Source organism: Hippopotamus amphibius, chromosome 4, assembly GCF_030028045.1.
Source record: "Hippopotamus amphibius kiboko isolate mHipAmp2 chromosome 4, mHipAmp2.hap2, whole genome shotgun sequence".
Classification (NCBI taxonomy): Eukaryota; Metazoa; Chordata; class Mammalia; order Artiodactyla; family Hippopotamidae; genus Hippopotamus; species Hippopotamus amphibius.
Window position 1 is genome coordinate 77,322,402 of NC_080189.1, and position 26,157 is coordinate 77,348,558.

Genomic DNA, 26,157 nt, shown 5'->3' on the forward strand with positions numbered 1-26,157 from the left:
GAACATGTGACACATCCCCTCCACATGGCTTTCTTTCCTTCTGACACCTTCCGGGAGGTCCCTAGTAGCTGGTACAGCTCTCATTAATCTCATTCTTCTGTGCATTGTATGCTTTTTGTTTCTATTCCCAAGTGAATGCCTTTCTCATCACACTCTGACAGATCTTCCTGGAGACGTGAACACTTTTTATTTAGTGTATTTGCTATGAAGTGATTCTCTGCACCAAATGCTTTTACAGAGTCTGATTGTCATTGCAGAATTTCTGGGGAACACCTGCCCATCACCACCTGCCACAAAACATCCTCTGACTGAGACTCCCCAGGCACTGACAAGAGTCCAGAGGGGCTTTGGTGACCCTGATCAGCCTGGGGGTGTGACTGAGACCTGGTGGCATGTGGCTGACGAAAGGAGCCCTCAGGCCAGGCTTTTTGGCCTCATTCCTTTCCCCCACTTCACCTGGTTCAACAAAGGCCCCATCATGTAGTCAGTGACACGGAGCCCTCCCATCAGGTCTGACAAGGGGTCAAGGATCTGAAGGAGAGCCTGCCTCACTGTCAAATCTCACCTTTATCTTAAAATAGTGAGGGAGGGGAAAAAACACTGTGACCCACTTTCTCTCCAGAGAATCTTAAATTAGGGTAGCCAGGCATCCTGTGTCTACAAGATATGACCTGTATTTCATGGTTTTCTCTGCATCCTGTACTACCTTTGTCAGGATGCCCTAAATGGTCCATATTCGGCTTTTATCAATAAATCACTAAAATAATTGGTAGTTAGAGCTAATTTGCCACCACAGTAATTGAGGCCAGAATCAGGTATGTGGCCCCAGGAGCAGAAAGCCACACCACCACAGATGAAGGTCTGGGGATCCCTGGGGGCCTCTCCTGCAGGTGGAGTGGGGTTGGGGGAAGGGCAGTGCTGAGAATGGAAAGCATTTATTTTTCACACAAGTCAGTGATGTCAGAGCCTCTGAGATGCAGCCAGGATGCCCTGACAGTCAGCCCACCCATCAGCACCAGCCCCCATCCTGGGGCCAGTCCTGAGCACGGGGACTTCTCAAGGCCCCCAAAACATTCAGTCAGGTCAGCTGAGCTTTGGTAGGGGAGCCTGAGCCCTAGAAATATAGCTCTCTTGGAAGCCAAACAGGAAGTTCCGTTTCTTTGCAATGGGTTCAATTTATTTCCAGTTCACAAGCTCATAATCAATTTCATTGGTTCTACCCACCGCTTATGGTCAGTTGTGAGTTTGGACTTGGGAGGGACAGATGTGTCCCGGCAGCTGTGAGACTATAATTCAGTCTTTTCAATTCTTGCCATGGTTCCTATTATTTATACTCTGCGTATTTGAGCCCCAAATGCCAAAATCCACGTGCAAATTTCCTGATGAGCTTTTTGAACAATGAACATTTCCTAAGCAGAAAAAAGTTCTTTCGAAGCTCTTTGTTCAGGACACAAGTCAGACATAAACCAGCAGAGGCTAGCAGTTAAGTATAGAGATATACGGTTCTCCTCAACAAGCACCAAAGAATGTAATACAACATTTTTTTTTGCTTAACAGAAATTCATATGAAGAAGCTCAAATGATGGCAGCAGAAGCCATAATGACTCCCACTCTGCACACAGCCATCAGTCCTTCAGCTTAGATGACTGTCTCACCATCCTGCTGCCAGAAGTATTTTCTGATTCCAACATTGAAGCAAATTCTCAAGTGCCAGCACAAAATCTCTTGCAGTAACAAAAAATGTAACCACTCCATTGACATTACATACATACATGCACCATCAAAGATCTCAGTGCTTCACGTTTTTACAGCATAGCCACAGACACAAGTCATCACAATGAAGAAAAAAAATTTCCTTTTGCTTGTGCAATATTTTTCTCCTGAAAAAAGGCTTGCTTCTAAGGCTATTATTGTGTGTAATAACTCTTCCAGCGGAGCATTGAGTAACAATGGCGAATTTGTGCAGACCTTCTCTTATTGAGTTAGGAGTTAATGGAAAAAAATTGCACTGCTTTTAGTGGAGATGATACACAAACACATTTGGGGGATATTTGCATAAAGATGCAATGTTTAGGGGACTTCCCTGGTGGTGCAAGGGTTAAGAATGTGCCTGCCATTGCAGGTGTTATGGGTTTGATCTCTGGTTCGAGAAGATTGCGCACACCATGGAGCAACTAAGCCCACGAGCCACAACTACTGAGCCCACATGCTGGAACTACTGAAGGCCTTGCATCTAGAGCCTGTGCTCCGTAACAAGAGAAGCTACCGAAATGAGAAGCCTGCGCACCACAACAAAGAGTAGCCCCCACTCACCACAACTAGGGAAAGACCGCACGCAGCAACCAAGACCTAATGCAGCCAAAAAAAAAGAAAAAAAGAAAAAGAAAGAAAAAAAGAAATTTTCCTGCAATGTTTATTCAAAGGCAGGAACAATTCCATGGGAGGTGCGGGCTGTCCTTCCCAGATTCTGCATAATGCTACTCAAACAGCATCTGGGGTCCTTTCTATGTACGTCAGAGCCATTGATATGAAACGGTTCTCTAACTTCAGCATTTATACTGCTCAAACTGAGCAATTGAAGGACTTGGGTGATTTTGTGGCTAGTAAGTTGTGTTCCATTCTCTCACATTCAAAAATGGTTTGTTCTCTCTGATGAATCCAGTGACAGGGCAAGAATAAAGATGCAGATGCAGAGAATGGACTTGAGGACACAGGGTTGCGGGGCAGGGAGGTGGCGGACAAAGGGGAAGCTGGGACGAAGTGAGAGAGTAGCATAGACATATATGCACTACCAACTGTAAAATAGATAGCTAGTGGGAAGCTGCTGCATAACACAGGGAGATCAACTCGTTGATGGGTGATGACTTAGCGGGCTGGGATAGGGAGGGTGGGAAGGAGTCTCAGGAGGGAGGGGATATGGGGATATATGTTTAAATTCAGCTGATACACTTTGGTGTACCTCAAAAACTGGTACAAAAGTGTAAAGCAATTATATTCCAATAAAGAGCTTAAAAAAAAAGACAAAAATCGTTGGTTCTCTTTAGCAGATGCAGTTGAGAGAATCCTCAGTTTATCTGAAGTGCTGAAATCATACTTCAATTCTGAAGAGAGGCCCCAAAATTCATGTAATTTTAGAAACAATTTACTGAGTGAAGTCTTCTTAATTTCTGTTCAGTTTTCAACATCCCTTTAGCAACGGGATTATGCAAATTGACAGAGGAGCCTGAAGTGCTATCAAAGCACTCCTTTAACAAGAAACCTGTTGAATCTGTTAAAACAAATTGAAGAACTATTTATTCCTTTGAGCCTCAATGCTGTTCTTCAAAGGGACATTAATTATGAGCAGAAAAGGAAATTCTTAAAATAGATCATTATTCTGGCACTTGCCATGACCACGTTTGAAATGGATTTCACCCCTTTGAGCATTCTCTTTTATGTGGATGTTATCAAATACCCTCCCCACATGGGGAGAAGTGGGGCATCACGGTTGTCCCAAAGAGGAAGGGAACAAAAATGAACTGTAATGCTCGTGTGTGTACGTGTGCGTGTGTGTGTGTGTGTGTGTGTGTGTGTGTGTGTGAGAGAGAGAGAACAACATTTTAAAAAGTCATTGATCAAGAGATGCTGTGGAATCCCAAAGAATGGAAAAGCAACTTCTACCAGAGAAGGTGGTATGATGCGTCTACAGAACTGAAATTCACTACGTAGTTTTCAGAGCTGCTGACCTTCTGCCAGTACATTCTCGATAGACCATCTCATAGTGCTGACACTGAGCACGTCTTCTCGCTAATAAATAGTCAAGGGACAAAGGCATGAAATAAAGGGCCTGTGGCTGCTGTAGAAGGTGCATCTCGATGGGAGTGGAAAATGGCGATAACTGCAAGGAATTTTATAAGCAAATTCTGCAAAACAATTAACTGATAAGGACAGCCAAATCATGAGGGAAATAGAATTAATTAAAGAGGCATATAACTTAGAGACTTATAATTTATTTCAGATAAACAATGAATAATTTTAGTATGAGATGTCCCATGTAATATTTTTCCTTGATCTCGATGATCCTATGCATGGGTAATCAGACATGACTTAAATGGACACTGGTACTCCCCTGTGCTGCTCCGGTACCAGCCCTCCCCCACCACGGACTGTGCCATTCCCAGAGCAACCGTGGCCCCAGCCTCAAGTCTGTGAAAGGACAGAGCTGCAGGCAGCCTATTGGGCAATGGGCTTGAGAATCCTGTCTGGGGTCTTCCTAGAAAGCTGCACGAGGGGACACCATCCAGGCTGGGCGAGGTCCAACAGCAGGCACCGTGGCCAAGGCAGAGGGCAGGATTGAAGTCTCCTCTCTTTAAACTGCAGAGAGAGCACAGCTTCCTGCACCTGTGCCCGTGGGTGCCCGTGAATGTCCGAGCAGGGGATGGGGCAGAGTAGGGCACCATGGGCCTCAGAATCAGGCCTGGCTATGTTTCTTACTCTTCCTTTCTTTTTTAATTTTAATTTTATTGTGGCAAGAACATTTAAAATGAGCTCTGCGCTCTGTTCAGCTGACACTTTATACCCCCTGATGAGTAACTCCCCATCCCCTGCCCCAGCCCCCAGCAATCTCTAATCTACTTCTTGTCTCCATGAGTTTGACTCTGAGCACCTCACATAAGTGGCATCGTGCCGTACTGTCCTGAGTCTGGCTTATTTCATGTAGTGTAATATCCTCAAGGTTCACAGCATGTGTTAGAATTGCCTTCCTTTTTAAGGCTTGAGTAATGTTCCACAGTGTGGATGGACCACATTGCCTAGTGCACAGGTGTGGCCTTGGGCACGTACCTGGCCTGTGTGAGCTGAGGTTCCTGTTCCTACGGCGGCGTCCTGACCCTGATCTGAAGGGGGTGCTGCCACTTGATATACACAAGGCCGTTATTAAGTGACATCTTCACGGTCTATTACTTCCCAGATTAGACTCAAAAAATGGTTAATCCTGGGATTTACGTATTATCCAGGAACCCGGCTTCACTGAAGGCTTAAAGATGTGTGCAAGGAAGGGCGGAACCTACCAGGCCTTTCCTCCCAGGTTAGTGATTATCTGCTACAGGCCCTTTACCTGGAGGCCCCTGGGTACAGGCTGCTGTGTTTGCTCTAGCCCGCTTTCACCTCTCCCCTGGTGCTACCTTTCCTGGAGATGAGGATGGCCTTGATATCAGAAAGAGTAGTAGCCCAAATCTGTTCATAGGCATGACTGGTAAACAAATATTTTTACCAACTTCCCAAAGTGTGAGCAGAAGTTATTCTTAAGGTCTGCAATTTAGAAAAAATTAATAAAAAAAATCTGACAGTCTGTTCCCCAAGATTTATATGCAGAGGATTTTCCTTGTCCCTTTGCTTCCTTTAGAACATTTCAAACGAGTTTTGAAAATACTTTATGTGTGTGTGTATATATATATATTTTTTTTTTCAAAAGAATTGAAAAGTTGAATGGTTCAGCTGCCTTTTCCTAACCCCTTCCCACTGAAAGGATCACTTGACAGTCTGGAGAGCACTAAGAAGTGAGCAGAGTTAGCTGTGTATTCCTGCCTGGAAGGTGATGTGATGGCTAGAGCTGCAGTGGCCACACTGTGGTGTGAGGAACAGGCCAGGACAATTGTTAAAATCTGACACTTTTGAGCCGATGAGCCAAGCTCTGACTTGTTGTTTTATCTGAGCCACTGACGCTTCTCTTCTGTTACTTACAGCTGAAAACATTCCAGAGTTTAACAATAGGTCATGGATGTTGCAGCTACAGAAAACAACAGTGCCTGGCAAATGGCATGTCCTGTGTAGGGACATAGACAAGGGTGTGACATAAGTGGCCAGAGAGTGAAGACCCTAGAGAACTCAGGCTAAATTCTGCAAGGTACTGGAATCCTGGAAAACACACACCCTTTTTATTTTAAAAAGCATATTCAGTCTTAAAGGGAAACTAACTCCATATTTTAAAATATACTTGAAAGCATACTGTGTTCAATTTTCAAAGTCTTAAACTGACATTATACTGAATTAAAGAATAAAAACTAAATGAAAGCTGTATCTGGAAAGGCAAATATGGAGGATGTGTTCCAGGCTACACTTCAGAACACAAATATTTTGATGCTCATAAATGCAGCCCATAGGTCAATGTGTGTTTTCCCCTCTCAATTCCCTGAAATTAATGGGCATATTTTGGCACATCAAGCAAAATAACAAACTGCCTAATTCTCTTTGTGAGAGCCATTCAGACTGTTAACAGGGAAAATGCTGTTTTACAACCTGTAATTAGAGGAACTGCTCCCAGCCTGCACCAGAAGTATGGGGACCAATCACTCTCAGTCCTTCGTAATAAGAAGAAAGAATCCTCGTGAACCCCCCCAAACATGCTGCAAATAAACACTGAGTCATCAGCCAAGGATGTGCTTCAGAATCCCTGCAGGTGGGTGGGGGGCAGTTGGCTGATCACAGTTTCTTGTGAAATTACTGGGCGTGTGAGCTATTAGATGACAGTGTGAGCTGATAGACTTCTACATCAATGCATTAGGGTTTAACTGGCAGAAATCCTGTTTTCCTTTGGTGACAGTCCTGAGAAGGAAGTGACTGCAGAGTGTATCCTGCGTGCCGTCTTCCTGCCAGTCCCGTCTAGAACTGAGCTGGCTCTGGCTGGGTGGGGGCCACCTCAGACTGTGGGAGCCACAGAGCAAGCCTCTGACTTCAACACTCTACTACCTGCTTCGTGCTTCAGTTTCCTCCCTTGTAAGTCAAGGGTTACATAAGGTAACCCCTGAAGAGAACTCAGTGCCTCCTGCCGTGTGCTATGTGTCAGTTTCTCAACAGTCCCAGAGCTGTTCTCTGTACCTGCAGAGTCCGTTGTCTCCTTTGTTATTTCTGCTTCTATGCTGGGCATCATCTCACGGAATCACAGCAACTCCTGCACTTCTCACCAGAGGGTAGTTCTCAGATGTGAGGGGTCATCCAGGCCTTGTCACTAAATGGCCTGGCCAGAGGCAGGCCCTTCTACCAGCTGGTCTTTTGGGAACTCACAGGCCACACATCTAACCTGCTGGCTCCCCAGGGAACACTGGAGTGATTCTCATGTGATAATAGGGCTAAGTAATTTCATTGGTTTGGATGCACCCTCAGTCCCCTCACTGTAGCTTGTCCTCTGGTCAGGTGGTAAATCCTCCAGGCCCTCAGGGAAATCTCATAGTGCTCATGAGGCTGAAGGCAAATCGTGCCATTGAACTTGTGATGCAAAATTTGGACAAACCTGTATGTATTTTCTTGTCCTCATGGAATTACCTTCAAATAGTTTATCAAGTTCACAGATGCTATTAGCTGGATTGGTATGGGGTTGGGGCCCTGATGGCCTGGGAAGATGGGCACCAGCCCTGGACCTAAAAAATAACTTAACGTTATTTTTTGAGGTTAATTTTTGCTTTTATTTGCCAGTAAAATTTAACTAAAGTGGGCTGCAAACTTTTTTGATCTAAAAAATACATTTTACATCATAATCCAACAAACACATATATAATATGTATACATATGTAAAAGTGACACAAAAGTTTTGGCAAAAACTTATGCCTTGGGTGTTAATTTTTCAGACACTCTTTTTTCTAAAGCAGTTTTAGGTTTACAACAAAATTGACAGGAAAGTACAGAAATTCCCCACCTATCCCCTCCCCTCACATGCATAGCCATTATCAACAGTGGTACCTTTTTTTTTTTCAAAGCCAGTGATGAACTGCATTGACACATAATCAGCAAAGACCACAGTTCACCTTAGGGTTCACGTTAATAAAGTGAATACTGTTGCTCATTCCATGGGTTTGGACAAAAGTATGATGACATATATCCATCATTATAATGTCATTCAAAGTATTTTCATTGCTTATAAAAACTTCTGTACTCTGTGTATTCATCTCCTCTCTCGCCCCAAACTCCTAGCAACCACTGATCTTTTTATTGTCTCCACAGTTTTCCTATTTCCAGAATGGCATATAGAATCTATTTTTCTTTTTCTATTTTTTTCCTTGAAAACAGAGGTTCAAAGCCTTTATGTCTGTAAAACCACTCACGGCCCATCCATGCATGGACCGGACAGGCTCTAGGTGTCAGACTCCCCCACTAAATCCTGTAGCTTTTCTTCCAATATTGAGCCCTGTCCCACTGGTCTGGCCCAGCAGCCACATGGAGGTACAGGGGACACATGTTGGGTATTTGTTCACAGGAAGACCACAAGTTTTGTGCCCCTTGTCACAATGCACCCAAATTTCTGTTGGGTGTAGTGTAAACAGAGGAGCCATTTCTTCAGGCCCTCTGCTCTAAGTACACCCAGCCTTAACAGTCTTGAACAAGGTATTGTGTCTAATTGGAATAAAGGCGAGTCTTGAAACTTGCTCTCCAAAAGTGCTCAACAAGGCAAATCCTAAATGAGGAGAAAGGATGCCACAGCAGCTTAACAGGGCTCTCACTGACAAAAGTGGAGACAAGTAAAGCATGGGAAAGAATAATGACTATGGTTGACAGAAATGCATTCAATCTATAAAAATGCATGAGCTCATAGTAATCCTCAAAGACAGCAAAAAAACAAAAACCCTGCCCTAATTTGCCTCTCTTAGAACCAGGAGTTCTACCAACCATTTCCTCTGAAAATTCAGTTAGGCAGGGGGAAGAATGAAGGCCTCATGCACCTTTCCTGCAGAATCCATATTTGGGATTACTAAATAGACCCAGCTGATAAGAAAAAAAAAATCTTCTTTGTGGAATTAGGCCAGACAATAACCAGAGGTGACAGGAGGAGAAAATCCCCTTTCACAGCCCCTGATGAAATAACTCAGGACACGGAGGTAGACAGGGCTAGATACTCTTAGGGTTCCAGATGCGCACCCCAGCAGTTTTCAATAGCTTTCAGCTCCTAAACCCAGAGAGCTATCTGAGCATCAGGAATAGCCAGGCAGCCTGTGGAACCCCAATGTGGCTTCCCACTTAAATTATTCAGCCAGAACCACCTCAGGGCTTCTGGACCTCCTCTCCAGGAGACAGGAGATAGGGAGACATTAAACACTGCAGGACAGTCAGACCCACGAGAGGGCAGATGCTCTGCAAGACCACTGACCTGGCCACTTCAACAATATAATGAAAAAGGGAGGTGAGGGAGGGGTCAATTTAGCTTAAAAGTGATACAAGAAATCAAAAATTCTTTCCTTGATCTGCATGAATCATTTTAAAGATATCTTGGATGGGACTTCCCTGGTGGTGCAGTGGTTAAGAATCCACCTGCCAATGCAGGGGACATGGGTTTGAGCCCTGTTCTGGGAAGATCCTACATGCCACGGAGCAACTAAGCCTGTGTGCCACAACTACTGAAGCCTGCGTGCATAGAGCCCGTGCTCCACAAAAGAAGCCACCGCAATGAGAAGCCCGTGCGCCACAATGAAAAGTAGCCCCCACTTGCCACTAGAGAAAGCCTGCTCGCAGCAATGAAGACAATGCAGCCAAAAATTTAAAAATAAATGAAATAATAAATAAATCTTTAAAAAAAAAAGATATCTTGGAAACAATTGGAGACACTTGGCTTTCCCATAGGTATGAGATAATGACAAGGAATGATCGTTAATTTTCTTAGGTGTGGAAAATAGGGTTGGTATTATACAGGAAAAGGTCCTTAATTTTCAGAGGCAAACATTAAAGTAATTCAGGATAAATGCCACAATGTGTGTTATTTACTTTAAAATACTTCCACTGAAACTAGCAGCTGTAGCAATATAACAAAATGTTAATAATGAAATCTAGGCAGTGTATGTGTGGATATTCATTTTAATATCCGCTGTATGTTTGAAATTTCAAAATGAAAGAAAGAGAAAAAGATACATGCTTAACAGTAGCTCCTTAAGCAAAAATGCGGTGGTTCTGTGAGAGCTGATGTATCATTAGCAAGGCAGCAGCCACCCCTAGGCACATCCCTGGAAACAGGGTGTGCAGACCTAGGACAGTGGTCATCCTGCAGGTGAAGCACTGGAAGGGATATTTGGGGAAGGTACTTGGAACCATGCCCTAGAGGAGAAGTGACAATTAGATCTTGGGTGGTGGCCGCCATGCTAAGCATCTTCCTAGAACACCCTTCAGGTCAACAGGAAGAGTGCTCTGAGCAATGGGTGATGGACCATCCTTTTGCCTTTCTGAAATCCTGACCTCTATGGACCCACAACATCTGTGAGGGGAGACGTTAGAGAGGCAAAGATCTACACCAAGTGAGTTTAAAAAGAAAGATTTGGATTTGACATGCAAAATAGCGTTAGCGACATGCAAATGACCCGAGAGGAGGTGCCCAGGTTGTTCAAGAACCTCGTGCACACCAAGGGCTCAGCCTGGAGGACACAGCCGTCTACCCCATTCCTGGAGGACAGAGAATACCCTTGCCCATCTAAGCAGAACCTCTCCGTGGTGGGAGGGGACATGCCAGAAGAAATAGAGGAACTCAGCCCATTCTTGGAGAGAAGGCTAGAACAGGATGTTCAGGCACACGTGTGTGTGTGTGTGTGTGTGTGTGTGTGTGTGTGTGTCTTCCTATCACTTTTGTGTTTTTATTTCTTTGATTTCTGCTCGTATTTTTATCTCCTTCCTTCTGCTTGCTTTGTGTTTTTTCTGCACTTCTTTTTCTAGGTTCTTGAGGTGGTAGCTCAGATTATTGATCTGAGACTTCTCTTCTAATGCAGGTAAGAGGCTTCTAAGGCAGCCTCCAACAGCTAACTATCAAAATGAAAAAATTTGATAATTTTTATTTTCATTTAGTTCAAAGTATTCTGGAGTTTCTCTGGATTTTAATTCATGGATTATTTAGAAGTGTGTTCTTTATTCTCTATCTATCTGGGGATTTTTCACTCCTCTTTCTGTTATTTACTTCTAGTTTAATTCCTCTGTTGTCTGAGAACATACTTTGTGTGATTTTTATTCTTTTAAATTGGTTAAGATGTGTTTTAAGGCTAAGAACGTGGTCTGTCTTTGTGAATGCTCCAGGTGAGCTTGAGAGAAGCATGTATTCTGCTGTTGGATGGAAAACTCTCTAAATTTCAATTAGGTCAAGTTGATTGATAGTGTTTAACAGATCATTTAATTTCCTGCCTACTTAATCATTTACCGACAGAAAGATGTAGTCTCGACTACAAAAATGGATTTGTACACTTCTCCTTTCAGTTCTCTTAGCTTTGCTTTACATATTTTTTATTTGACATATTTTAATGTATTCTTAGATGCATGCATATTTAGTGCTGCTATAGCTTCTTAGAGAACCTATCATTATGTTATTCTTCATTCCTGATAAACTTTCCTGTTCTGAAATCTATATTGTCTGAAATTAATACAGTTCCTCAAGCTTCTGTTTGATTAGTGTTCTTTTGATTAGTAGCATGGTACGTCTCTCTCTGTTTCTTTCTTTAGGGAGATTTTCTATCTAAATATTTACATATAAGGTGGGTTTCTCTTTTTTTGGAGAAAAAATCAAAACATCTTTATTTTCTTTCAACCTGATCATGAGAAAAAGAGCTCTGTACAGGCATAAGCTTCCTAAAACCAAAACGTTCCATTTCTTTTCTATGTTGACAACTTTTAGAAAGCTTAATCTAAAAATGTTCAAGATCCAAAAGATTATTTAAAAATACATGGCATAAAAATGTAGCACAGGTTTTGGATGTGTTAGGATGACTATAAGGTGAGACATAGACAACATAATTGGGCTTTGGTTTTTTTGTCCACTCTGCACATCTGTCTTTTAATTGGTATACTTGGACAACTCATATTTTTCAGTGATTATTAATTTAGTTGGATTGGTATCTACTATCTTTATGACTGTTTTATTTGTTTTATTTGCTCTTTTTTTCCCTATTGGTGCATTTTGTGGGTTTAATTGAGCATTTTATGTGATTGCATTTTCATATTTTCTTAGCATATCATTTATACTTATAAAAATTTTTAGTTTTTGCCCTAGAGAGTACCCTACACATGTTTAACTAACCTTAGTCCACCTTCAAAACAACACTCTACAGCTCCACATGGTACAGGTACTGGCTATTCCCACATTTTCCCTCCTGGTTCTCCTGTCATTGCTATCATTCATCTCACTTAGTCACCCGATACATTATTATTATTACTGGTTTTAAAAAAAAAACTACTTTTAGATCAATTAAGAACAAGAAAAATAAAATATTTTATTTTACCTCCACCTATTTCTCCTCCAGCAATATTCCCTTCTTTGTGCAAATACAAGTATCCAATCTCTGTAGTTTCTTTTCTACCTGAGGAACTTTTGACATTTCTGTGTGGCAGGTCTTGTGGCAATGAGCTCCTTCAGTTTTGCTTTAGAAATTACTTACTTCTCATTCATTTTTAAAGAATAATTTCTCTAGATACAGAATTCTAGTTTTCTTTTTCTCTGACACTTTAAGGATGTCAGTTGACTCTCATCCTTTTTGCATAGTTCCTGGCAGGAAGGTCTCTCTAATTCTTACACTTGTTCCTCCAGAGTTAAGGTGGTTCTGTCACCCTCTATTCTGTTTGGAGTTCTCTGAGCTTCCTGGATCTGTGGTTTGGTATCTGTCATTAATTTGGGGCCATTCTCAGCCATTATTACTTCAAACATTTCTTCTACCTCCCTCTCTATTCTAGTATTCCAATTTTATATATATACATATATATGCTACACATTTTTATATTGTTCTGTAGTTCTTGCACGGTCTATTCTGCTCGTTTTGTTTTTTTTTTTCTTGGTATTTCAGTTTGGGAAGTTTTTATTGACTGTCTTCAAGTTCAGTGATTTTTTCTTGTTGAATTACTCAGTGTTCTCCAGAGAAAGAAAACTAATAGCATGCAGGGGTAGAAAGAGATGTTAATGAATTGGCTCATGTGATTGTGGGGCAACTGTGAAACCTGCAGCATAGGTCAGCGGGCTGGAAGCTCAGGCAGGGTTTCTATGTTGCAGTCTTGAGGCAGAGTTGCCTCTTCTTCAGGAAACCTCAGTCTTTGCTCTTAAAGCCTTCAACTGACTGGATGAGCCCACTCACATTGCAGTGCATTAGTCGCCTTACTCCATGTCTGAGTAGAATCTGAGCAACTGATTTAAATATAATTGCATCTGAAATCACCGCCACATTTAGACTACTGTTTGACCAATAACCTGGGCGCCGTAGCCCAGACAGTTTGACAAAGTTAACCACCACAGTCCACCCTTGCCAATTTGGCACCCTTACCATCTCCTTAAACCATACTTACTGCTATAAGCAAATGACACAGACTGGGTGGCTTATAAACAGAAATGTATTTCTCACAATTCTGGAGGCCAGAAGCCCAAGATTAAGGCACCAGCACAGTCATGTTCTCATGAAGATCCTCTTCTGTCTCATAGCCAGCTCCTTCTCGCTGTGTGCTCTTGTGGTGGAAGGGGCAGGACCCTTCTGGGGTCTCTTTTATAAGGGCACTAATTCCATTCATGAGGACTCCTGTTGCAGAAATCGATCCCACAAGAAACCAAGCACCACACTTGGAGGGTTGGAGAACTCAGGTTTATTGAGCCGGTGGACCCAGACGAGCTAACGCTCCAAAAATTCTGGGCCCCGTTCCAGGTGAATTCTCTCCTCATATAGGTTAAAACACATAGCTACAATTGGCATTAATTGATTGGCTACTCAATTTCCATTGGTTACAGCTGATTACAGAGTGCGGGAGTTGCTAGGGGTTACATGCAAAGGGTTTTCAAACAAAGGCGAGTAGGCATAAAGCTATGAACTCCAAATTTTTCCTCATGACTCCATCCTCAGGACCAAATCACCTCGCAAAGGACCCAACTCCAAGTACCATCATGTTAGGATTTCAACATGTGAATTTTGAGGGGATGCAAACATTCAGTCCATAGTAGATAAATACCAGGAAGTGTGATTGCTGGCTTGTACGGTAATTGTATGTTTAATTTTAAAACAAGCCAAAAACCGTGCCAAATGAATTTCCAGAGTGGCTGTACAATTTACATTCCCACCGATGGTGTGTGAGACATCCAGTTTCTCTGAATCCTCGCCAGCATTTGGTATTGTTATTGTTATTGTTATTTTTTTTATCTGTTCTGTTGTGTGTAGTAAACCATCTCATCATGGTTTTAATTTGCGTTGCCCTATTGGCTAATAAAGTTGAATATATTTTCATGTGCATTTTTGTCATCTGAGTATTCTCTTTGGTGAAATGATTGCCCATTTCTTTTACTGTTTCATTTTGAAAGTTATTTGTATATATTTTTTAATAAATTTATTTTATTTATTTATTTATTATTTATTGGCTGTGTTGGGTCTTTATTGCTGTGCACAGGCTTTCTCTAGTTGTGGAAAGTGGGGGCTACTCTTCATTGAGGTGGGTGGACTTCTCATTGTGGTGGCTTCTCTTGTTGCAGAGCACAGGCTCTAGGTGCACAGGCTTTAGTAGTTGTGGCACTTGGGCTCTGTAGTTGTGGCTCACGGGCTCTAGAGTGCAGGCTCAGTAGTTATGTCACATGGGCTTATTTGCTCCGCAGCATGTGGAATCTTCCCAGACCAGGGCTCAAATCCATGTCCCTTGCATTGGCAGGCAGATTCTTAACCACTGCACCACTAGGGAAGTCCTGTTCATTGTATATTCTTGATAGAAGTCCATTTTCAAATATTTGGTTTATAGTTATTTTCTCCAAATTTGTAGCTTGTCTTTATCCTCTTAACAGGGTATTTTGCAGAGCAAGAGTTTAATTTTGATGAAATCCAGTTCATTGATTGTTTCTCTTTCATGGATCCTGCTTTTGATGTCAAGCAAAAAATCTCTTTGCTTTCTCCTGATCCTAGGTCACCATGTTTCTCCTATTTTGGCTTAAGCTATTTGAATTCATTTGTATGAGATTTAGGTGATTTTTTTTCAATTTTATTTTATATCCTGCTACCTTGCTGTATTCTTTTATTATCATCATTATATAGGTTTTTCCCATTAAATTAACATTTGCAAATATAGGTTTATTTCTTCATTTCCAATTCTTATGCCTCTAATTGTATTTTTTATCCAAGTATATTGGCTAATACCTCCAGAAGTGTTAGAAAGTGTGGAGAAATTGGTCTCCCTTGCATTGATCCTGACCTTAGTGGGGATGTCTCTAATTGTCTTTGCAAGTAAAATAATAGCTTTGGGATTGAAGTTTATGTTTTACTATATTAAGGAAGTATTCATGCATTTCTGTTTTTCAAGAGATTTTTATTATCATAAGGTCCTTGTAAAATATGTCAAATTATGTTATTCTTCTGTCTAAAGCCCTCCAATGTACTCCATTTTACTCATGAAAACCCAAAGTTCTTAAAATGATTGCTTCTGTACCTCTCACAAGTCCTTGCTCAAGTATCACTTTCTTAATAAGGCCTAGCATGACCCCATATACTGGTGAGGATGTGGAGAAAAAGGAACCCTCGTGCACTGTTGGTGGAAGTATAAATTAGTGCCGCCACTAAGGAAAACCGTATGGAGTTTCCTCAAAAAAATTAAAATTAGAATTACCTTATGATCCAGCAATCCTACTTTTGGGTATATAGGCAAAGGAGATATTGTCTATGCCTTTTAAATATTTATTTGATTGTGGGGTTATATAACAATTTTTAATAATGCCTGTGTTGAACCAGGGGTTCACAAAAAGCCTGAAAATCTAGCTGTTGGCTCTCATGAGTGAGCACCAGACAGACCCACACCATTGCCCTGCTCTATACTCTATAGTATGTTGCCTTGATAAGAGACATAAGGATTTCTCATTTGTGGGTTGAGTAGGCAGATTCCTAAAACTAAGCTCCAGTTTCTCAAGAAAAGTATTCCCTCCCTACCAAATAAAATTGGAAAAGCAGTCAAGTCATTTATTTGAAAGGAGTTTCCCCAGTGATTTCAAAGTTTTGACCCCTTAGTCACCTGCCAAACTCCTAATAGGAAGGAAACACAGGTGAACTCCCTGTTGTGAACCCAGGGCATCATCCCCTCTCCCCACTTATACCTGATGGGATGGTACATGCATGCAGGTGGGATTAAGAGACAAGGAAGATCAGGGTCCATCAAGACACTCACTCAGCAGGAGGTCCTTTCTCCTGAGATAGGAAATCCAAGAGCCCTTAGAGGCCAACATCCCCTTTTCCCAGATGGCAATACCAAGTCTTACGCTGGGAAGGAAACTTGCCTAAGGTCATACAGGAAATCGGTGGAAGAATCAACAGCAGAATTCATTCTTGATCTCTGCCATGTATAGATTCTCATTTGGGCCAATTCAGCAAGAATTTCCCATGATGAAGACAGACAAAATGTGTAGGACTCTGGGAACGGAAGTGATGAGCTGGGGAAGTCAGGATGCCACACTTCTGTCTACATTTTTCTGGATGTGCTCATTCAGTCGACATTTGTGGATCACCTTCTATCTCAAGTATAGTCCCACCACCGAAGAGCTTTCCATCCTGTGAATTTTAAAGGCCCTCTGGCTATAAAATTTCACAAGTTGATATCTTCTTCTGTGGTCACCAGCCTGCTGCTGTTTTAGGGAAGACTGGGGATTTCTGCTTCAAAGACACCATAGCTGTCATGATGGTTAGTCATTAACCAATGTTTATGCCAAGCGTCACATGGGGGAAATCATGTCCCCAAACACCACAGGTGTGGGTCCTCTGCAGTGACTGAAATGAGACAGTCACCATTGCTCCGGGGGATGCGAGGAGCTAGTTCTTGAGAGGGGGACCTGGATAATCTGTGTCCCTCACATCATCCCTTCTAGGGAGACTGTCTAAATACCTGCAGACATTTAGGGTGCACATATAGCACACCAATCTCATTAGGCATTTACACAAGTGTTATGGGCTGAATTGTGTCTTCTCAAAATTCCTATGTTGGAATTCTCACCCCCAGGACCTCGGAATGTGATCATATTGGGAGACAGGGTCTTTAAAGAGGTAATTAAGGTAAAATGAGGTCATATGGCCCTAATCCAATATGACTGATGTTCTTATCAGAAAAAGAGATTAGGACACAGACACGCACAGACGGGAAGACCATATGAGGACACAGGGAGAAGACAGCCACCTACATACCATGGAGAGAGGCCTCGGGAGGAATTAGCCCTGCCAACACCTTAACCTGAGACTTCCAACCTCCAGGACTGTGAGAAGATAAATCTCTGTTTTTCTGCCACTATTTCACAGTGGCCTAAGCAGACTAATGCAGAGCCTGCCTCTTCAAATCCACACTGGTGCTTGGGGTGGACCCTTAGGGCAGAAAGCCAGGCCATCGTGATGTGGTCACCTCTTGAATATTCTAGGCAGTTTGCTTTCTGGGCCTAATTCTGTTTGCGTGCGGGGAACAATTGAAAGAGAGCAGCTTTCGAAGCACAATTTGGAACGCAAATAGCTGATTTATGTAATTAGCCCACGTGCAATTACGTGGCACGCCATCAAGTGGCTTCTTCATGAACCAGATTGGCACCACCTGATTCTATAAACATAAATAGATCAAGTCGTTAACTAACAAGTAATTGCAGAGAGCACATGATATTCTCCCTGGGCAAGTCAGACGACCCACGTTTAATCTGGCTTCTGCACTGCTCGGTGAAATCAGAAAGAGGTGGAGGAAGGCTACCAGAATGATGGGCTGAGTTGTTCGGGTTAAATTCCAGGGGACCTGTGAACAGCTTTGTGATCTAGTTAAAATGCAAATACAGCAGTGAATGATAAGAACACATTTTTCACCATGGTTTTATTCTCCTTCAGAGGAACCCATTATTCTTAAATTACACACTGGAAACTATTTGCAGCAGATATTATAATAAGCGTGAACAACTTTTTATATATAAAAAGCTCATGCAAAATTAAGAAAAATATGAAGACCCAAATATTTAAGTTGTCAAAGGATGTGAAGAGTCATGTCCCAAGGGAAATACAAATGACGGATGCATATGTGACAAAAATTAAATTTCACTAGTAAGCAAAAGAATGGAAAATAAAGCCATGAAGCAATGCTGTTTCGTCACCCAGATTGGTAGCGATAATTTAAATGTTGATACTGCATTTGCTTTTATCCGTCTGGAAACCCCACTGGATGGCCTCACAGAAGCACAGAAAATACATGCAATGAGAGCAAAGGAGGAAGGAGAGTTGTTCTGTCTATGGATGACTTGAGACAGGCATGGGGACAGGCATTTGTAGATGGGTGAACAGAGCGAGGAAGGTCATAGCCGGCAACATCCCAGAAGTCTGCCCTGACGCCCTGAGCTCAAGGTCATTGGGAATAGTGGAGGCCAGAAGTGGGAGTGACACAGACACCCAGCACTGATGGGAGGTCTGTGTCTGGAGCAGCTGCAGCTCTGGCCCCTGGACGTTTCCCACACCCTGTTCAAACAGCAGACACCTGTGCAAGCCGCCCACCCAATGGCAAAACCAGAAGTTTCTTCCCTGAAGAAATGGAGTTTTCTGGGGAGTCCCAGGGTTTTCAGAGGGGTGCTGGTACCCAGAATCAGCCCCACCCCTTCTGGAATGTGGGCCCACGACATGACCTGCCTGCTGGCCTGCTCCCACACCATCGCAGTGTGGTCAGGGAGGGGGCCCTGCCAAAGGAGCTGAACGTGGCCACTCCAGGCCCCATGGTGAGGGGGCAGGGGGAGAGCACAGGAGGAATGTCACAGCAGGGAGGATGAAGAGAAGGGAGAATCCACAGGAAAACTGACCCGGAAGAGTGGAAATTTCTGCAGCAGAAAAGCTCCTTTGTAAAGGATTTGTGTTTGTATTTTCAGAGTTATTCAGGAAGATGTAATAAAAATAGGATACTGTGACAAAGGAATACTCAGAGAACAAGAAGACCTTTTAGAAATGAAATCAATTGTTTCAATAAAACATGGAGCTAAAAGACAAGACAGAAAATATGAAAGAAAAGGTTAAAAAGAGACAGAAGATCAATGCAGGATGGCCATAATTTGACTAAAGGGAGGGTCTGCTTGATCCATGAAACAATACAAAGTCTTCAGTTTCAGAGGCCACCCAGAGTTCACAGTGATTGAAATAGACCACCTATTCAGCCTCTTTAAAAAAAAAAAAAAGACTGAGAATATCAAGGATAAAGAGAAGATTCTAGGAGCTTCCATAGAAAAAAGCAGATCACCTGCAAAGGACCCAGAGCCAAAGGCCATCAGAATGTTCACCAATCATTCCAGATTCCAAGTGAGTTGCAACCTGGAACTCTGTAGCCACACCATTAATAAAGTCTGAGGATTCACTGCAGGGCTTCCAGGCATGCAGAAGCTTCAAAAATGCATTTGTTTTTACACCTTTTCTTGGGAATTTGCTTGAAAATGTGCTGCAGCCATAGAAGAAAAGCCCAGAGGAAGAAAACAAGAAATCCAGGGATCTCGGTTGTTCCTGGCTATGTCCCCAAGTCCGTAAGAGAAGTGGGGTCCAGGGAAGAATGGCACTGATACCTGGGGAGGGTAATGCAGGAGAAGCAAGCTGAGTGTGACATATGTGACCAGCTATGGGAAAGCACACTACTCCTTTTCCAGTTTGTAAAAAAAATCTTCAGGGGGGAAAAATGCCAGACTGCATTAGTTTACTAGGGCTGCTGTAACAAAGAACCACAGGCTGGGCAGCCTAGACTGAAGTTTATTCTCTCACAGTCCTGGAGGCTGGAAGTCTGAGATCAAGGTGTCAGCAAGGCTGATTTCTCCAGAGGCCACTCTCCTTGGCGAGCCAATGGCCATCTTCTCTCTGTGTCCTCACGTGGTTGTCCGGCCGTGTGTGTCTGTGTTCTAATCTCCTCTTCTTATAAGTACACCAGCCATATGGGATTAGGGCCCAGCCATTTGGCCTCATTTTACCTTAATCACCTCTTTAAAGACGCTCTCTCCAAATACAATCATATTCTGAGGTCCTGGGGGTTAGGACTTCAACATACAGATTTGGAGGGATGCAATGTAGCCCATAACATGTACTGAAATGTTATTACCAGAAAGAACAGAAAATACAAAGCAAATTGCAACTTGGCCTGACTTTGCAGGGCAGATGGAGTGTTAGAAATGAGAACCCATTTGGCCAGTGAACACCTGGACATCTGTATTTTACAGCACATACCCGCCATGTTTGCAAGCTCCGACCCTTCACAGGGTTTGGAATTTGGGTTTGCAGGCTCAGGTGGTGAAGGAGGGGTCTTGTTTCTCCTGTGAATACCAACCCCCGGCTGGTGTTCCCAAGGTGGCTGGAAGAGGGAGGTTGTGACACTTGGAATTCCTACCACAGTTGGTGGGTGAGGAATTTAATGAGGAAGCACCTAAGGCTCTCACTGCCTCAAGCAGCCAGGTTTTCCCACCACAATGTGGCAAGAAGATTCTAGAACGTAAGCTCTGTGAGGGCAGAGATCTTTGTTCAATTCACCAATATATGCGCATAGAATGGGCCAGTGCCTGGCACACAGTAGGTAGTCAGTAAATGTTTGTTGAATGATTCAACAAACCACCTCCTGGAATGAAACTATTGTCAGTAGGTTCCTTTCGGTAACATGTAAAAGAGTCTTGGAAGGGGTGAGTCCCGGAGCAGGCTGGGAGTAATTCTAAATTTCAGAGGAATTAACTGCATCTGGCCTATAAGTTTTGGCTCATCTGCTGTCTTCTCAGTGAAATTCGATTTCCCATGATTTTGTGAGCTTCCACTTGAGGTGTGGATGGCTCGGTGGTCTAAAAAGCAGCTCATTTGTAGCACAAATCTCTGAGTTTGGATGTTTGCCCTGAGAACTGCCCCCGCCCACCCCACACCCCTCTGAGAACCCAAGTTTTCCCAGGAGGAAAGATTTGAGCTCCTCCCAGCCTCCTCTTCCCCCTGGGATGGAGGGAGAGCACCAGCAGGAGGAAGAAAAGAGAGGGAAGAGCCAGAGCGCTGGCTGAGGGGAGAGGCCAGCTGGCGGGCCTGACCTCTGGGCATCACAAAATGTTGGAAAAGTGCCTTTGCTTCACTGCATCCTGGCCAGCTCCCCATGACAGCTTGTTTTGTGTTTCCAGTATGATGGGTTGTTTGAGTCAACTCACTGGCTTGGGAGCTCAAAGATGTGGTGAATTTTATGTCCGGGTCAATATGACCAGCACAAGGATGCCCAGGACAGGGGCCAGGAGGAGTGGGAAGCTGAGAGATAGTCTTTCTAGGGCCCTGCCCAGGCTGCCACTGGGGGCTTCCCCCCACATCCTCCATGCTCTCCCAAGAGTCCAAGAGACCTGCTTGCACAGAGCCATCAGATGCCCCCACCAGACCAGGCATGCAGATCCAGTCATTTGATACAAATTCGATTTTTACTCTTGCCTAAGCCCACATGGAAAGCCCAGGCCCGACCTGGGGAGGAAGCTCAGGGCTTCCACAGGCCATGGAATTAGTGAGTTTGTCAAATCAAAAGCAAATCTTGATTTGATAAGGGGGGACCTTATTCCAAAGTTATCACAATAGGAGAGATACTCTGGCCACAAGATCTGCAACATCTCCAGGGTTGAGCAGAAAGGATTTCTTGTCCAGAAAGAGGGAAACAGGCTTTGAAGAATGGGGGCATGATGGGAGAGTAGTCAGAAGATATTTTCCTGAGACCACCCTAATCCAGGAAGGTGGGTCCGGGTGCCAGGGCCCTGAAGGAGAGATGTTTACGCCAAGTTCGATTATGACTGATCAGTGGGGACAGCCACGCAGGCAGCCATTTACCCAATGAAGAATGGGGGCCCCGGCCTGTGTCTGGTGTCATCCAGGTGAGCAGGGCCCTCCCGGGGTCTCATCTAGGGCATGTAGAGACGGGGTTCTCCACAGTGAGGATTTCTTCACTCCTCACTGCTTCCAGGAGCACAGGGCTCGGGGGAGATCTGACACAGTCAGGCTGAGTGTTAGTATAACAGACTTCTCAGGTGTGCCGTGGCAGCCCCTATGGGCTCGTGGGTTACACATGCGCGTATGTTTTTGTCATTTATTAATTTGTTCTTCTGAATTTAAGGAATACCTACTTGGATCATTTTTCTTTTAATTAAGGAAATTCCTCTTAAAATGAGTCCAACTTTGTAGGTGGATGTGTGGTAACCTTCCTGCAGCCTCCACCGTGCTAGCAAGTTCTTCGAAGGATTAGGTGGGAGTTGCAAGCTCGCTGCTGGTTTTGGCTCATTAGCAATTTCTATACATTCTTTTCATGTGAACAAAGTCCCAGATAAAAAATAATGCAGCGGTGGCTTTGGAGCCTGCCATTGCTGGGGGCACAACAGCGCCATGGGCTCCTGCCAGCGCTTCCTGTTGATTGCATGCCTAACGGGGAGCCGTATCTCCAGCCCCCCTGGAAAGAATGCCACCTGGAGCCAGGGATAGTCCTGTTGCTCTCCCCATGCGTCAGAGTGAGTTCAAAAGGGAGGAGGCCCCAGCCCCCCGAGAGCTCTGCAGGGTCCCTGTCAGTGCACATTCGCAGACGTTGTAACGCCTTCACTTCCAAAAGTTCACCCAGATATATTTCCTTTTTGATCATGGAGCAAATGAACAATCTCATTCATATTCTCTCAGAAGATACAGGTTCCATTTGTTTCTTTCCACCTCTCCTCACCCCCTCTCCAGGCCACTAATGTCAGAAATAGGACCCCTCACCACGCCTCCTCATGTGAGTGTTCGCCCTCCTGGTGAGTCTCAGCACCAGTTGCCCCCTACATGATGCCATAACGTGGTCCATGAGGACATTTCCTTCTGCAACAGGGTCCCTGTTAGCATCCTCACCTTCACTCCAGTCAGGCAGTTAGGAGCTGGCAGATAGGCCTCAGGAGTAAATGAAGGATCCTCGAAATTAAGAAAGAACCATCGTCCAGTCTAGACAGGCTCTATAGCTGGGCAGCCAGGAGGCCCTGGGTTAAGTCTTATTTGAGCGGGAGCTCTGGGTCCCATCTGTCAAGTGCATGACTAATCAACATCTGGATATCTCACCAGAGATTTGTGAAAGTCATGTGTCTGTTAATGCTGTAGTTCAAGTGCTAAGATTTGACTTTTGTATGATTGAATTACTTCACTCGGCTTCTCTTAGAGCAATGAAGGTGATAATGAATCTGAATTTTCAAAATCTGATTTTTGTATTACCTCTCTTTCTTACAAAGATACAAGACAGAATATTTATTGCCAATAATACGTTATAGGAAAACCTTAGGTATATGCACAATATTGATTGTCTAATTCTGTTGTATATTGTGATGTTTATTGTCACTTATATTTTATCAGCTAGATGACGGAGGCAATTTTTTTCTCATTTCTGAGACAATTTTCTTCACATTTTTATTATTCAGAATTACAACACAGAAATTGGAATGTTTATTTTGAATGAGATGCAATTTCTTCTCCCAGAATTTCTTTAGAATGTTTCATAACACATTTTAAACTCTAATTTGAAAAGAAATTTCTAAGTCAGCAACCACCCTGCAGAGACACCCAAATTGGTATGGACAGAAAAAGAAAACACAGATATAACTTTATCAGTTAGAAAAAATGGGAATGATAAAATTGTCGTTCTTTTTCAGAAAACAACACATGTAAATTTTTTAAAAATAAAAGTAGTCATACTTATGTGATGAATCTTGAACAAAGATGAAGGAAAATAAGTTACCTCACATCCTACTAGCCAGAGAGAACCATTCTTAACATATTGGTATATTTCTTTCCAGTCTTTCTTCTATGAGATAAACCAGTAATATTAGCTGTACAATATTGCTACAGGTGATTGTGTCATAGCTTAGTAACTTCCCCCCAGAGTTGAAAATTTAGGCTGTTTCAAATATTTTGCTATTAAAAGATGACACACCTTCTGGTGGGTATGCAGGGGGATGACACTGTGATTTTAATTTGAATTTCCCAGATGTCTAGTGAAATGGATACGTGTATATATTGGACATTTTGATGTCCTCATTTGTAAAGTGTCTGCTCAAATCACTTCCTATTTTTCTATTGTTGTTTGTCTTATTAGTTGAATAGTAAGAGCTCTTTACATCACTGTCCCTTGGCATCCACAGGGGATTGATTCCAGAACCCCCCACAGGTACCAAAATCCACAGATGCTCAAGTCCCTTATATAAAATGGTGTGGTATTTGCATACAACCTACGCGTACCCTCCCATATACTTTTTTTTAAATTTATTTATTTATTTGCTGCATTGGGTCTTCGTTGCTGCGCATGGGCTTTCTCTAGTTGAGGAGAGTGGGGGCTGCTCTTCATTGTGGTGCGCAGGCTCCTCATTGCCGTGGCTTCTCTTGTTGCAGAGCACAGGCTCTAGGCACATGGGCTTCAGTAATTGCAGCACACAGACTCAGTAGTTGTGGCTCACGGGCTTAGTTGCTCCAAGGCACGTGGGATCCTCCTGGAGCAGGGCTCGAACCCGTGTCCCCTGTATTGGCAGGTGGATTCTCAACCACTGCGCCACCTAGGAAGTCACCTCCCATATACTTTAAATCACCTCTAGATTACTTATAATACCTAATACAATATGCTATGCAAACAGCTACAAATACAACTTAAATGTTATGTACATGATTGCTGGTGCATGGCAAATTCAATTTTTGCTTTTTGAAAATTTCTGGAATTTTTTAAAAATATTTTTGATCCAAGGTTGGTTGAATCCTCAGGGATATGAAACCCACAGATATGAAGGGCCAACTCTATATTCTGGATTCAAGCCCTTTGTCAGTTACAGTAGATTCTCAATATTCAAGGTAGTTATGTCCTATAAAGTTGTCAAGAATATTGAGTTATTGAACCCTGAACCATTGCTCCTAGGGAAATCCAGGGTTAGGTCCCTGCAAGCCTCTGGTCACAACATGTTCATCAACCAAAATGCTATTTGCATTTTCTAGATTAATTTGCCAATGTTCTGGTAAAGCTAGGACAGTCTCATCAGCTTTTTTTTTTTTTTAATTAATTTATTTATTTTATTGGCTGTGTTGGGTCTTTTTTTTTTTTTTTTGCTGTGCACGGGCTTTCTTTAGTTGCAGTGAGTGGGAGCTACTCTTCGTTGTGGTGGGCGGGCTCCTCATTGCCATGGCTTCTCTTGTTGTGGAACACGGGTTCTAGGTGCATGAGCTTCAGTAGTTGCAGTCACATGCGCTCAACAGTTGTGGCTCACAGGCTCTAAAACACAGGCTCAATAGTTGTGGCGCACGGGCTTAGTTGCTCCGCAGCATGTGGGATCTTCTTGGAGCAGGGATCGAACCTGTTTCCCTTGCATTGGCAGGCAGATTCTCAACCACTGCACCACCTAGGAAGCCCTCATCAGTTTTTAAAAGCTACTCTTCCCATAGCCTTTTCCCTCTATAACACATATTAAATATCTTAGACACTCTTCCTCAGGTTCCTGAGCTGCAGAACCTCCTGGTGCAGGTTTGACATTTTCATGCCTTGTCGCCTTTTGAAGCCTGCCCACACTAGCCAAGAAGGGTTTAACATTTTCCAGACCCTGGGCAACATAAAGTTCTCTGGCTCTCAGCCTCCCCACCACACCATCCTTTGCACTTTTTTTTTTAAATCAATCATCATTTCATGAGTCTACAAATTTAACCATTTTCCCATCTTTCCTACTGCTTGGTCGCACACAGCAGATGTTACTTTAGCACTTTCCTGTGACCTTACATACAGATGGATGAATTTCCTCTTCCTTTTCCTGGATGTAGCATAGTGCACTGTTGATTCATTCTCAGTGAACTCCCAGCTGCAGCACCATGACTTGGGCCTGGATGACTCATTACCAAGTCCAAGCTCACTCTACTCCCCGTAGGACAGGCCCATAAATCAGAGACGAGGTGTTGAGGCAAGGAATATGACTTTATTCAGAAAGCCAGCAGACCGAGAAGAGGGCAGATTAGTGTCTCTGAAAAACCATCTCTCGGGGTTTGGATACCAGTTTCTTTTATAACACAGAGATGGGGAGGAGATGAGGAAGTAAAGTAAAAAGGTCATAAGTTTGGCAAATATCCCCTGGAATGGCCAGCCTTGGGGAGGGGATGTGTTAATTTCTTCTATTTTGCAGCCATCCACAGGTGGACAGGATCCAGATGTTTCCCTGAACAAAGGCACTTTGGTTTAACATTTAGGCAGAGGGGCAGTGTTTCCCGAGGCAGGCCACTATGT

At 43.2% G+C, this 26,157-nt stretch overlaps 1 non-coding gene across 1 annotated transcript; it reads right to left on the reverse strand.

The window, feature by feature from the left end:
* Positions 1 to 8,204: 8,204 nt before the first annotated feature.
* LOC130852878 (small nucleolar RNA SNORA11) lies at positions 8,205 to 8,334 on the reverse strand. Its single transcript, XR_009053580.1, has one exon. It is a non-coding gene; the product is annotated as a small nucleolar RNA SNORA11 (small nucleolar RNA).
* Between the last annotated feature and the right edge of the window lie 17,823 nt (positions 8,335 to 26,157).